General features: G+C 38.6%; 1 long non-coding RNA gene across 3 annotated transcripts in view; it reads left to right on the top strand.

Moving 5' to 3' along the window:
• The first annotated feature begins 901 nt into the window (after positions 1–901).
• Positions 902–13536, top strand: part of LOC130683378 (uncharacterized) — a 41438-nt gene continuing 28803 nt past the window's right edge. For 2 of the 3 annotated variants that reach the window (XR_008997052.1, XR_008997053.1), the window contains exon 1: positions 912–985. This is a non-coding gene — a long non-coding RNA (uncharacterized LOC130683378). Of the gene's footprint in view, positions 986–13536 lie in introns of all 3 variants that reach the window. The other variant, XR_008997054.1, reaches the window with a different exon arrangement.

Raw genomic sequence — 13536 nt, 5'->3', positions numbered from 1 at the left:
ACCCATTTGAGCTGACCAGCAGCAGAAGTGGTACTCAGAGAAATTGGAAAGGATTTCTCCCAAATGCTTTCTACTTACTTACAGCACTCAAGTAATGGTTGAAGATTAGCATATGACATGACAGATTACATTAAGTCATGTCTTTCCAGTGCTTTATGACAGCACTATCACATTAGCTTCTTAGCACTGGCACACTGAGGCATGCAAATGTTTTCAGACCCTCTTATTCAAATCTACAAGCTGACATGGCAGCCCTGATATGATTATTAGTCATTTGAGAGACTTTAATTCACGTCATCAGATAACAGGTTCTGCTAAAAGGTTAGAGAAACTGTCTGCTTTTAATGAAGCTCTCAAAAAGACCCTCAAAAACCCTGTTACACACCAAGAGTCTGGTCTGACTTTATTGACAAGACCCCCCCCCCCTTAGATGAACTTGAGTAGAATAACTAAACAGGCATTCAGGCACTAGAAATATTGTCTATTTTTCAGAGAAGAAAATGTTGAGTGGTCAGTTTTCTCCTCCCTCACTGTGCTCCCTCCAGCCCATTCTAATTTGACTGTGGCCTCCAGTACATAGCGTGGATGACCCCCAGACATTTTTAGAATCTGATATCCAGTGTGAGTCTAACAGGCATACAGGTAATTATTCTCAGAACATTCATTGCAGCTGGGCACAAGCACTGCTATAGCTCACAGTAATGGGTTAATGGAGTCTGGCCAAGCATGGCAGAATTCAGTGGTGATGTGACTGAAGATCACTGGCATTTGTAATCCAGTTTGTTTGCTGCAAATCGGTTTGTAGTCAAATGTTTTGTTTTATAATGCAGTGATCTGCACATAGATGCCCATAGAAAACCTCTTTTCAATGGACTTCCACATAGATCAATGGTGTTTGGCTATGATGACCACGCTGAATGAAGATGGTGCTGGGAAGATGAGCTGGTGTGTTGCAACGAGCAGAGCCAGAGAGGGACCTCTGCAGGTGAGAAAATATTTGATGAAGGCACAGAGAAAAATATTTCTGGAAATCTGGAAAAGCAAATGCAGATGCACTTTGTGCTTTCCTTTCCCCCCCTTTTTTTTTAAGGTTTGAAACAGTGAGTACTGAAAAACTGTTGCTAGAAGCTTCTGAAGAAGAGACAGTGAAAGTGTTGCACAGTTTCTAAAGTCTGTTTTTTGTTCTTTATTTTTCTTCTCTTAGTGGGTAGTATCAAATAGTTCACTCAGATTTCTGGAGAAAAGAAATATATTTACAGTTTAAAGTAAACTAATTTATAGCCTTTCTACTATCTAAGAACATATTTAAAATTGTTTACTTGTGGTTGATTGCATTTCTCTCTAAGCATAGTTGTTAACATATACTGCCTTAACTGAATTATGAATTTAATGCAATTCATACCACCTTTTTCTCCAGCTTTCTTTTTCTTGTTTCTCATCAATTCAACAACTGTTTTTGACATCTTCTTGTATATATTATATCTTCTTTTTTTCTTGTAGCTTTTCTTCTAACCTAAATTACGATGTTTTCTAAAGTAATCTTGGCTGAAAAGGCAAGTAAGCTACCAAATTTGGAGACTATAAAGGGGCATTGATAAACTATTGTACAAACAAGTTCTGATTTAACTCTGAGCTGCTCTAAGAAAATGGTCTTAAGAAAGCAAAGAAATCAAGGGAAAGGCATTAGATTACATAAATCAGACCATTCTCTTTTGCTGTTGACCCTGCCAGCCTGTGATCCTGAACTTTCAGACTACTAGACAAAGCATAAATGCATACTGTGTGTCTGACAGAAGAGAGAAGAGAGCTCTCTGGAGAATTTCCATGGCCATCAGGAAACTGCTGCTGATGCTCCCCTCCCAACTCATTGTTTCCTGCCACTCTGACCCACCAAGCAAGAACTGATGGACATTTCAGTTGTGCAACCCTGTAGTATCTGCCCTAAGTTAGACTGTTCAGTCTAGAAGGTCAAGCCAGTGCACAGCCTCTCAATTCAGGCTGCAAAGCAAGAAGGTGAGCAACCCTCTTTTCTTCAGGCTGATTTGGTTTCATGAAAATTCTACTTTCTCCATATTCTGAAAGTATATTATCAGGCCTATTCCTTAGTATCTCTAAATTCACTTTCCATTTTGGTAGATGTCTCCCACCTTCTAAGGCTTTCAAACACACCTTATTTTGCTTCTTTCAATTAGAACTGGCCTCCTCTTCACTTTCAATCAGATCATTAAAAAAAATATCTTCATTTCCTCTTTTCAGTGCTCTCCTCCAAAATACAATTCCTCTAGATTTCAAGTACCCCAAAGATGGTGGTGCCATATTCATCTTTGTATGCCCACTACCTCGTACAGTTCCTGATATATACTGCATGTGATCAATAGGTGTTCAGTGACAGAATGAATGAGTAAACAGAGAAATAACTTTGGAAGTTATCATAACTATACAGAGAGCCATATACTCATTCCTGGTCATATTCTCCTTTACCACTCCTAGTAAGATAGTGTTTGTCTATTGATGGCCCCTTTTGCCTCCCTGTGAGCCTCACTTCCTGTACGTATGTATGTTTGAGTGTATGTGTATTGCATGTTAACTTCATTTTTAATGTTTCTTCCATATCATAGATTTTTGACTCATAGACACTTGCCCATGGACTATAGTAAAATTATGAGCAATGAGCAACCATCTACTGCTAATACTTTACTCTCCTCTGCCTCCTTGGCATGGTAGCCACCACTAGAACTTGGAGCTGGTCACCTGCACAAACTCCCCTTTGATTCTGGCTCCCAATCCTCCCAATATTTTTGAAAGAAAGGACTTAGCAAATGTTCTGAATGTGTTCTTGGCTCACCTGCTTATTCTGTGGGCCTTGGTTACCAAACTGGTTTTCTGGTCTCCAAAAAATATAAAGAATATACAAATAATTTAAAAATATCATGTGGTTACCAACATTTAACATCCCACAAAATTTGCACTGGCTTACACCAATTTCCCAGCACAGTGTTCTCCCATTTCTATTTCTCTCCAACTCAGAGTTTTAAAAGAAAACAAACATCTGCATGCAGAGATTAGAGCCCTCCCATAAACACATGTTCCTATCAAAACTAATCAAAATGGAAAAAAGAAAGAACAGAATATTATACATTTTTCTTTAGATCTGATGTCTGATTTTCATTAGGCTTAGCCTTATTTCTTTTTAGATCCTAGGCAGTGACCCAGTATTTATTTTCCTGGCTGCGCCCTGCTCTTGCCAATATTTCCCTGTGGCTCCTGGAGGCCTTGCTGAGGAGTTCAAGGCTCTCACACTCTCGTTACTCTTCTGCTGCCCTTTGGAGACACACATTTGTCACGTGAATCATTCATTTCATCTCAGAGTTACTTCAGAGTCCTTTCTCTCCTCCCATTCACTACTTAATTTCTCCCTTTCTTATTGGATTTATGGCTGAAGACTTTAATTTATTCTTCATATAATGTCTTTGTAACTCGTTTTTTCTAGTAATTTACACTGGGCCATATGCTTTCCACTGCTGCCTTCTATTATATTGATCTGTAAAGCTTCTGGGGGCAGTGATTAGCATGAAAGAAGCTCTGCAAATGGAAATGGTATCAGAGCTTATTTTTCTCTTTCACACAAAATATATTTTAGAATTTTCCCAGTGGTATCAGATGCCCTTTAATTTTGCAGCATATTGTATGCTTTCAGTCATATATATGCATGTGTGTATATACAAATAAATAAAGATATATATACACATATATGTGGATTATATATATATATACTTATGCATGTTCTTCATGCATAAAACCCATGTATATCTATCTGTGTGTACATATATAAAACCCAAATACCTTTTCTGAAACTCAAAACAAAACATTATTTTTTTTAAAGTGGACATTGGCTTGAAATTAATATAGTCCTCAGATTCAGTTCACTAGTTGTATTTCGTAGACAGGATCCACAAAGTCAAAACTTCTCCTAAAATTCTTTATAAAAGGAGCTTGAACCACATAGCAGTTAGGCTGTGTGCAGAGAGGATCCTCTGTTAGATCCATCTGATCTGTTTGCATAGGTCATATGAGATAATAAATAGCCCAGTACTTTGTTGACTGTAGACACGGTACAAACACCAGCATAGGAAATGTACTCTGGGGTGGCACTCACCTCTCTGAGATAGATCTTTTTTGATCTCCTCATGCATAAAACAAAAATGACATTAATGCCTATTCCTAGAAATGTTCTGAGGATCGTGGGATAAAATGTGTGTGAAAAAAGTTTATCAATAGAAGTTTACAAAACATTGATAAATATTATTTAAAAGGCAAAATGTAAGATTCGTACTCTTTGTTCTTTGTTCATATTCTTTGTTCTTCAAATTTCACAGGGACTAAAGCATGTTCATTTGAATTCCATAAACAAAGCCTTGGCTGGGGTTATTTGTGCTAACAAGTAACATGCCATGTCAACTTAAAGATATCAATCAACCAAAATTATACAGTGCTGCTTTTTCTAAACAAGACCTTAGAACAAAATCGGTGGCTTTCTGTACTTGACACACTGATACAATCAATAAGTAGTCCTGCAATCCTAAAGTGGTCTTTCCTGGGCCAGGGTGTATTGAATGCTAGGAATTTTGCATCTCCAGGTAAATTTAAGAATTAACCCTAGGCCCAGTCCATAAATCTAAGATTAACTTCCTCAAATCAGAGGGATGCCAGCAAAGACTGGAGAATTTTACTTGGGAAGCCAAAGGGAAAATTGGGACAATAGTTTAACTAGGCCTCTGCCACCAGCTTCCAACATTACCTTGAGACAGTTTCCTCTGTGAGTTTACCAGAGAAGTGGACTGAACCATAGTTTCACCAAGATTATCAGTGGAAACCTGAATTCAAATGCAATGTAAATGAAAGCTCATTTTATAAAGCATATAGATGGAATTTTTGAAATTCAAATAGGGGTGGGTGTCTGAAGCCCTGTTCATCCTATACCTTGTCAGCACCCCCAACCCCAACTGAGAGTCCACCAGGTACCTCAGAAAAAACACTGCAAGAAATGACTTGGCTTCTTCTGAGGAGGCCTTTTTCCCTCTATCTTATATCATCCAAGGACTGGCTCAAAGTCTTTTCTGTCTTCTCTCCTTCAATCTCAAACTTTGCTCCTCTATTCTTACTTTGACAAATTTAAGTGATAGAAAAAAATAGAAAAACAATCAAATGCTTATATTCATACCACCTATATTAGTACCTTTGTCTTATTTGTTTATAATATTTTTAAGAAATAAAACTTTGCATATATATATATTTAAGAGTATATATTACACATAAATATATAATGTTACTTGCATAAACTAAGTAATAAATTATTTAATTAAATATTAAGTAATATTTATTTATTTATTTCTCTCTCCCCAGAGGCAACCATTATCATGAATTTGCTGTGCATCCTTCCCATCTATATTTTAATACAAAAACAACACAAAAACTATATATGCTTCCATACATAATACATGGTATTTTTTGCTATGATTTTATAATAGATGTAACATTCTGTTTCTTGGTTTTTCATCCTGCTCATAATTATATAAATGAGATATAGCCAGGTTAGTTATTTTTTTAAACTGTTCTGTAGTTTTTTCTTCATAGGAGTATTCTGTATTTTATTTTTGTGTTTCCCTCTCTTTGTGTTTTTAGGTAATTTTTTCCCCTCTATTCAAATAATCCTAAAACATATAGTTTCATAGGTTTTTACAGCTATCTTTCCACTCTCTAAGAGTTTCTCTATATTTTATACTTAAAAGTGGTATTGTTGGACCCTACAGTGTTTACTTTACACAGCTTACTAGAGGATGCCAAATTCTCTCCAAAACATTGATAGCAATTCATCTCTCAGAGTTCTCATTGCCCATATTTCATATTCTTGAACGTTTAAATTGTTTTGCACTTTGATTACAAAAAAAATACTATAAATAACTTCTTAATACTAGGGGATTATAGTTTTTATTGGGAGTTTATAACTTGTACTTCCTTGATTATCATGACTTAAGCATTTAAGAACATCTTATGGACACTAAGGTTTTCTTTTCTATAAATTGCAATTCTTTATTTTGGCTTACTTTTAAAATTTTGCTGTTATCTTTTCCTTACTGTTTTTAAAATTTCTTTATATGTATTCTGGAAGTTAATTATTAGTTGATTATCTATTATATGTTACAAATATCTTCTCCAATCTTTCATCATTATTTTATCTTTGTATTACTAGTGTCTCCACTTTACAGGCACACAAACAGACTACAGGAAACTTGAAATATGAATTATAAAAATTCATGTGGAAGACTACAGGTATGTGAATAATCAAGAAAATTTAAGATAGATGAGCTAGGAGGTGGTGTAGCTGTTCTTGAAACTACAGGAATGAGGTTCGCAAATTTTTGCTGGCTATCAGAGCCAGGGCTAACATTAACTTCTACAGAACACCCACATTCCCACATTCCTTGCCACGTGGCCCCATCTATGCTCAAACACAGTAATGGAGACTGTACCTTGCATCAAATCTTCTTCCCTTCAAGTCTCTGACTTCAGGAAGATCCCAGTCCTTTTAAAAGCTCACCTGATTAGGTTAGGTCCATACCGAATAATCTCTCTATTTAAGGTCAATAGATTTGAAACCTTAACTAGATCTGAAAATACCTTCAGCAGCACTTAGCTTGGTGTCTGATTAAATGACAAGGAGAAGATATGTGTACACCATGGGGCAAGAATCTTGGAGGCCATCTTTGAATTCCACCTAATATGGAAAGTCATTTTTTGCTCCCTTGCAATATGATTCCCTTTAAATCCGTGGTTCTCTGACAGGGATAATTTTGCCCCCAGGGGATATTTGGCAATGTCTGAAAACATACTAAATTTTCAGAAGTAGGGGAGATGGTGCTACTGGTATGTAGTTGGGTAGATACCACAATTCAGTGGCCAGCCTCCCACCTTCTGAGGTGGAGAAATGCTGCCTTATGTCTACACTATTTTGCTATAGACTCTTGGTTAGTATTTGCCTGATCCATCTTCTTCCATAACCTTACCTTCTACTGTCTCTATCATTTGTTTTTAAATTAGTCTCTTGAAAAAAGCATATATATGGATTTTATTTTATCTAATCTGAGAGTCTGTTTTTTACTCCATGAGTTTGTTACTTGCATAGTTTTTATTCTTTTTATATTTGTTCTTCTCACACACTCTTGGATTTTTGCCCCTGTATTCTTGCTTTCTGTTGGATAATAAGGGTTGCTTATTTCTCCCCCCGCCTCCTTTGAAAGTTAAATATTCCAAGTTCATTCTTTCCCTGAAAAGCTGTCCTCAAATCAATATTTTTCTAAACAAGTTAGAATAAGTCAGTATCTTTTTCTCCTGAACAAGGTAAAATTCCTAGCACATTTTAAATTTTCCTTTAAATTAGCATCTTTCTTAATGTAAAGTCACTATATAATCTTTCTTGTATTCTAATGAATGGAATTACCTATAATAGAAATATTTTGAACTATTATTTTACCATAAAAAATTATCATTCCTTATTATGTATAAGTAGTAGTAGTAATAGTATGTTTATTATGTTTGTAGTCATTTCTGCTTTAGATTTACCACTTGGCTTTATTGATATCCTGACTCATCTTTTTTTTTTTTTTCTTCCTAGTATAATTTTACCCAAAGGAAGTAATTCTGAAGTAGTTCTTTCAATGATGTCCTGTGGGTAGCACACATTAGGATTTCTGGGATGTCTGTTAATATTCCTATTTTAAACTCATCTTAAGTGATAGTTTATTTTGTTGTTTAATTCAAGGCTATGACAGTTTTTGCTCAAATGTTCAAATATATTAATTCGATTATTTTTAGGCATACATGGTTGCTGCTGATGAGTCTGTTGCTAAATTTATTGTCATTCCTTTTGGGATAATCTCTCTTTCCTCTAGTGGCTTTTATGATTCTTTTTTTCTTTATCCATGATATTCTATAAATTCCCTACAGTGTTTCTAAGTGAAGGCTTATTTTTAATTCTACCAAGCACTCAATATGTCTTTTCAATTTAAATTCCTCTTTTTGTCACATCTGAAAATCTCTCAACTGATTCTCCTCAAATATTTTCTACCCACCATTTTTTCTGTGCTTTACTTTGAAAACTCCTAACAGAAGTAGACACACCTCTCCCTGTTCCTCCTGCTCAATACAGCTAAGCAACCCTAGATATCACATATAAAATAAACATTAAGAAGACTGATAGATGAAGAGAGAAGGGAGACTGTTTAGGGAGCTCAGGACCTGAGGAACATCATCCATGGGCTATATTTTTACCATATATATATATATATATATATATATATATATATATATATATATATATACACACACACACACACACACATACACACACACACACACACACACACACACACACACACACAAGATTGGTTTCTGGAAGAGCAACTGGAAACCCAGAAACACCAAGGACTTACACAAAAAATCCCCAAGAAAAGCCGGCTCTTTCTATCTATAAGACTAGGAAAGGAGCAGCCTAGCAAAACAGAAAACTTTTAGACAATAATACCCTGCTCTAACCAAACACCCAGGAAAAATCTATGGCCTAATGCCCACTCCTCCCAGCAAAAGCCTTGTAAGGAGTCTAGACTTACACCTTTGCCTAAGGTGTTTCCCTGCACCACCAGGGTGATATAACGCTGTGTGGGAAGCCAGAAATTTTCACCCAGGGATAGTAACAAGGAAACTCCCATCTCTGTGATGTAAGTGGAGACCATGTTGGGAGATTTGACTGGTCTCACCACCTGATAGCAATAAAGCACCCCTCCCTCCTCCTCTCTGTGGTGGTGTCAAAGGAGACTAATGGTGAGTGAGGATTTTCACTACCTCTCAGAGGTAGTGAAGTTTACCCCCCACTGTAGTGTCAGTGAAAGCCATGTGAGGAGTCTGAATGCCTACCCTTTCCTAGCAGTGACAAGGATCCCTCATCTTGGAGGCCCAGGAGAGTACCTGACTTCCACCTTCACATGGCAGTAATAACAAAATGTTTCCTTCCCCATTTGTGCAGCATCAAAAACAGGCCTGCTAAAACAGAAGACTGAAATAAAATGCAGAGTCTCAAAACATAAAACCCAGAATTTCCAGGGTACAATTGAAATTCACTCATCATTCCAGAATGAAAGAAAGCTCAGTTTGAATGAGAAAAAAAGAATCAACAGATGCCAACACTGGGATGGTACAGATATAATTATATGACAAGGACTTTAGAACAGTCATTAAAAGAATGCTTTGAATGAGCAATTACAAAGAAGCTTAACACAAATGAAAAAATTGAAAGTCTCAGCAGAGAAGAGAAGAGATAAAGAAAAAGCAAATGGAGTTTTTTAATTGAAATTCACAATAACTAAAATGAAAAAATCAATGGATGATATCAGCAGCAGAATGGAAAGGGTAGAGGAAAGAACCAGTGAACTTGAAGATAAAACCATAGAAATCACCCAATCTGAATAGAATGAAATAGACTAAAAAAAAAAAAAAAGTGCCTCAGGGATGTTAGGGACTACAGGAAAAGATCTAACATTTGCTTAATCCAAGCCCATGGGACAGGGTAAGAGAGGAGTGATAAAGTATTTGAAAAATAACAACTGAAAATTTCACAGACTTAGAAAAAAGAACCCAAAAAACAAAAATCTAAAGATTCAGGAATCTAAGAAAACTCAGAACAATCTCAAAGAAATCCATGACAACACACATGCTAATTAAACTTCTGAACTCTAAAGGCAAAGAAAAATTTCTGAAAGCAGTGAGAAATAACATTATACCTATAAGTGAAAAAAAATTTGAATGACAGTGAATTTAGATCAGCCAGATCATTAAGGCCAAAATCAAGAGTGCTAAGTCATGTTGCAAGTATGAATCCTTGATATGATGTGATGAAATGGCACTTTACCTCTGTGGATTTCCTCCTAAACTTCATGACCCCCATTTAATCATGAGAGAAAGATAGACAAATCCCAATTAGGGGAAATTCTACAAAATACTCCAACCAGTACTCCTCAAAACTGGTCACAAAAAACATGCTGTGGGGGCAATCAGCTCTCCCCATCTTCCTTGTAGCTTGAGTGTTATTGGGTCCCACAGATCTGAGTTGAGGGTTGTCACCAACCCTTTTAGTCAGATGGACCAGAAGACACTCCCCATAATTGGGGGGCTGTGATTAAGCTCCTTGACTGGGCATGCGAAGACTGGCTTGGGAAAACTGGACACTAGGACTGCTAAAACTCTTCATTTGAATATCCAAATCAGACAGATATGAACCCTGCCAAGCTCCCCACCAAGTGCCCCTGACTTGTTTCTGCAGCTGAGCACAGTTCTGGTTGGGATTACTACTTAGGCGCTGAAAATATGAACTTGGTTTGCTATGGGGAAAATGAAAGTTCCTATGGCCAGGATCCTAGTTGACCCTAAACTACTTGATGATGTAACTGGCCTCCTGCTAGGCTAATGCTTCCATACCCACAGACAATGAGCTATTATTGTTGGAGTCACTATATAAAGAGGTCTGCCCAGTGCTCTGGGTGGAGGCAGAAATAGAGATGGATTATGGACCTACAGGCTTCTGAATGCAGATATGATTCTAGTGCTTGACCTATCATCATGAGAATAAAGCCAGGTATAAACCCTTATACCCCAAGAGAGTTTTGTTGTCTTTTCTCTATCTCACCAAATTCACAGTGAATCTGCCCAGGGCTAAAACCTTGAGGGGAGTCATTTGCCAAGATCCATGTAATGGTGTTGCAATCCCTTTCCTTAGACTCCCAGTGGTTGAGCTCTGCAGATTCCCCTGGAATCCCTGTAGAGCAATGTGGGTAAAATTGTAATATTTCCAGAATATCTCACCTGGCTTTAGTACATCTGCATATCAATAGGTGTTCATAGGTGGAAAGAAGTGTGGCTTTAGTGAATTTGCATATCCTCAGGGGTGGAGAGAAGTTCATCGTCATATCAGTGGGTAATTACCTGGGCAAAGGAGGGCTTACCTGTACCTGAGAGGTGAGGGGTGGTGCCAGTTTTGCTTCTGCCAGAGCAGGAAAGAGAGAAGGGCCCAGACTGCAGTTTGTAAGCAATAAACAGATTTTAAACTTTATTTATCCCTTTGACTGATTTCAGTCTTTAGAGGTATTTTGCCCCAGGATTTCTTCTCCCCAGACTTACATCTGGAGTAGTCAGCAGGATTCCTCTCAACCCAAAATCTGTTATAGTGGGTGTGACCTTTGGGAGGGCCGCCCCTAGAAATGATGGGGAGAAGTGGTGCTCGTGCCAAGGGACATGTGTCTACACTCATGTGGTCATGGAGGCACCACCACTGCTGCTGGCCATGCTGACCCCAGCCTGTGGCCCGAGCCTAAGGCTACTGTTTCTGCCACTGCTGTTGCTCCTTCTGCCATCCAGAGCCTGGTCACAACTATGGAAAGGAGCAGATGTCCGAGTTACCTTGATAGTGAAGCAACTGGCTGCTGTGTACCATGCCTTGCTGGCTATGGAGCCCATTGCTGGAACAGCTCCAACCAAGGTAATAACCACCTCTCCCATCACCCGGTGTGTGAGATGCTGGACCCAAAAGCCACAGAGTGGTGTAGCACAGACACCTACTGCATATCATGTGACTGGCCATTTGCCTTTGGCATCCCCAGGGAATGATGAAGCAGACACAGTGGCCCAGGTGCACTGGCTAGAAGGAAAGCCTGCCTCTGATGTGGCCCAATGGCTACATCAGTGTTTCTTCCATGTGGGAAAAAGACAATGTGGGCTGTAGCCTGTCAGTGGGGCTTGCCATTGACCTTTGAAGAAGTCAGCCAAGCCCAGAAGGAGTTCTCTGCACATTGTGCAGATCCGTGAACTACCAAGAGGGTCCTGGAGCATCTCTTTGCAGCCTATGGCTGGCTACAGGTGATTAAGAGCAATCAAAGCACCCACTTTATTGGACATGTGTTGCAAGGATGGGTACAGCAATTAGGAATAAAATGGACATGGCCTTGGACATTTCAACACATGGATCAGTGATGGCTGGCTCTTCTGGCACCTTGGGGAAAAGGCCTGGAAGCTGGCCTCCTGTGTAGTCTTGGAATAACAGCAAAGTGGCCCTCCAAAATCACAGTTATTTGCTTCTACAGTCCTTGTGTCCTGGATGTGCCCCTGGCTGCAGCTGCCACGTGATGGCTGGAATGGACAAGCTTTGGACTTTATCTGCATGGGATTTTGAACCTTGCTGAATCCTCTGGCTTGTGAATTATCATGATTGTGTTGCTGTTGTCAAGAAAAAAATGCTTAAATAGAGCCTAGACTTTGTCTAATTTTCAGTAGAAGTTTTATGAGTAATCTAGCACAGTTGTTAGAAATGAGTAAATGAATGTAGAAACTTATTTTGTGCATAGTAAGAGATTGTGCTATAAAGTACATTTACTTAATGTGCATAGGATGAATCCTCTGGCTTGAGGATTATCATAATTGCATTGCTGTTGCTATTGTATGTGATTAGTTTGGTTGGAAGAGGGGGAATGAATAGATTGTAAGGTGATATTTCTGGAGGGGTGGCCTGTGGGTGAAATTGTAATATTTCCAGAATATCTCGCCTGGCTTTCCTACATCTGCATATCAGTAGGCGTTCAGAGGTGGAAAGAAGTGTAGCTTTAGTGCTTTTGCATATCCTCAGGGGTGGAGAGAAGTTCATCTCCATATCAATGGGTAATTACCTGGGCAATGGAGAGTTTATCTATACTTGAGAGGTGAAGGGTGGTGCCAGTTTTGCTTCTACTGGAGCTGGAAAGAGAGAAGGGCCTGGACTGCAGTTTGTAAGCAGTAAATGGATTTTAAACTTTATTTCTCCTTTTGATTGATTTCGGTTTTTAGAGGTATTTTGCCCTTGGATTTCCTCTTCCTGGACTTACAAGCAAGATCAGAAGAGGTGCTATGTATGACAAAGTGATCTACAATACTGGGGGAGATTGGTTGCCCCCTGAGTTCTATTTTCCTGCTGGAAGAACTGTCAGTTCAGGGGAGACCTCTTCATTTGGTGCAGCACTGGCCTGGTGGAAGGGCAATGCAGTCAACATACAACTGCTTCTCTTACCCTTCCAATGCAATCTGTCTTGGTTTGTGTGGTACAGGGGGTGCTTCCATCTCTCCTCTGTGGGTTCTAGGATTCTCTCAGTGGTATCATTGTGGGTAAAACTAACACTTCCAGAATATCTCGCCTGCATATCACTAGGTGTTCAGAGGTGGAAAGAAGTATGGCTTTAGTGCATTTGCGTCATTCCTCAGAGGTGGAGAGAAGTTCATCTCCATATCAACGGGTAAGCAAAGGGACGGCTTATCTGTTATCTCTACCGGGGAGGTGAGGGGGAGGGCCAGTTTTGCTTCTGTTGGAACAGGAAAGAGAGACGGCCCAGGACTGCAGTTTGTGAGAAATAAACGGATTTTAAACTTTATTTCTCCCTTTGACTGATTTTGGTTTTTAGAGGTATT

The sequence above is a fragment of the Manis pentadactyla genome, chromosome 4 (assembly GCF_030020395.1).
Source record: "Manis pentadactyla isolate mManPen7 chromosome 4, mManPen7.hap1, whole genome shotgun sequence".
NCBI classification, from domain to species: domain Eukaryota; kingdom Metazoa; phylum Chordata; class Mammalia; order Pholidota; family Manidae; genus Manis; species Manis pentadactyla.
The sequence above is the reverse complement of the archived record's forward strand: the minus strand, read 5'-3'. Positions and strand labels throughout refer to the sequence as shown.